The following is a 1,858-nucleotide window of genomic DNA, read 5'->3' as shown; positions in this document are numbered from 1 at the left end:
GGCTATTTTTTGGTTGCAGCCGTCATTGTTGTTTGGCGGGTTCGGGCTGGGGATTTGAACCCACCACCTTAGGTGTATGTGGCTGGCGCCTTAGCTGGTTGAGCTATAGGCGCCGAGCCAAGAATGTCTTTTTATAGTTTGTTTGAATCAGGATCCAAACAAGATGTGCTCATTGCATTTGATGGGCCCTTAAGTCTCCTCCATTTTTATACTCTGGAATTGTTGAAGGAAGAAGAGATCATCATGCTGTTCACTGGCCCACATTCTGGATTTGTCTGATCACTTTCTTCTCTATATTTCTAGTAAAGTGGAAGTTGCAGCCAAAACTTGACTAAATTCACTTAAACTTCTTTTTTTTTTTTTTTTTTACAAAATACACTGTTCTTCAGTGTATTTGTGTAACCCAAATTGTATCACATCAGGAGACAATGTGTAGCTGTCCTATATTTCGTGATCTAAGATCGATTAGTACATCTAGGTCATGACACATCCTTCCAGGGTAAAATTCCCCGATCAGTTGTTTAATTGTTTTAGCATCCACCGACAACTATTGCCTATGTCAATTATTTATTGAGATCCTTGCTGTAGTCCAGATGGGTTTTTTTTTGTTCAGATTTTCATCTTTGTCACTTTTATTTCTGTAGTCCATTGTTTAAAAAAGATCCTTTCACCCTCCAACTCCTTTTAGATTTCCAAATCCATTGGGTCCAGGGACATATGAAGCAGGAGCACAATCTCTCTTGCCTGGGGAAATAATGGTATAATGAATTGAGCCAGCATTTCCCTAAAGTTCACATTTGAAGCTCATAAAGCAAGTAGTTGTAATTTTGCCCTGCTGGGTGGATTGGGCTAAAAAGGGGACCGGGGGATATAGGGAGGCAGAATGGATTGGGCAATCTCCCCTTTCCTGGGGTCAAACCCAAAGGTTTTTACTGGATATTTTTTTTCTTTTTTGAGGCAGAGTTTCACTATGTCACCCTTGGTACAGCGCCATGGTGTTATAGCTCACAGCAACCTCAGAACTCTTGGGCTTAGGCGATTCTCTTGCCTCAGCCTCCCAAGCAGCTGGGACTACAGGATATTTTTTTGTTAAGTGGTCATCGTTATTTAGCAAGCCAGGGCGGGTTTGAACCTGCAAGCCTCCGTGTATGGTGTACGTGGCCGGCGCCCTAACCACTTAACATGGGCGCCAAGCCAGCCGGGATATTCTTTTCTTTTTTGAGCTACCCTGGGTATATGGGGCTGGCGCCCTACCCACTGAGCCACAGGCGCTGCCTCACTGATAACGGAATTTCCTCTTCAGTAGGTTCTTGGTCTTGGTGATTGGAAGAATGAATCCTCGGACCACAGATCAGTGGTAAAATAGGATTTATTTACAGAAAAGAATACAGAAGTGCCAGAGCTCCTGGCAGAGAGAGAGAAAACTGGAGTCAGGAGAGAAAAGTGCCCTCTGTCCCTGTTTGTCTGTCTGTAGGCTCTCTGTCTAGGGGTATATATAGTCGCATGGGGCCCTCCATAGTTACATTTAGCGGGGCTAGGTAGTTACATTTACGTGTCTGGGACCTGTCTGGGATAATGTGTCTGGCCCTTGGTAGTTACATTTAGCAGGGCTTGGTAGTTACATTTAGGGAGTCTGGGCCACGTCTGAGTCACACATGAATGGCTACAATCCCTTTCATTCCCAGGCCTAGGAAATGGGGACCCCCTGCCCACCCTCCAGCCTGCTGGTTCTGCTGCTTGCTGCCACCGTGCCAACATTGCCAAGGCCGAGGCAGCCGGTCCGTGCCCCCCAGCTCCAGCTGAGATACCGCTTGTCCTGTATCACCATCAGCCTGGATATTCTCTCTCTTTTTTTTTT

The sequence above is a fragment of the Otolemur garnettii genome, unplaced genomic scaffold, assembly GCF_000181295.1.
Source record: "Otolemur garnettii isolate 467f Iridium unplaced genomic scaffold, OtoGar3 scaffold00013, whole genome shotgun sequence".
NCBI lineage: Eukaryota > Metazoa > Chordata > Mammalia > Primates > Galagidae > Otolemur > Otolemur garnettii.
The sequence above is the reverse complement of the archived record's forward strand: the minus strand, read 5'-3'. Positions refer to the sequence as shown.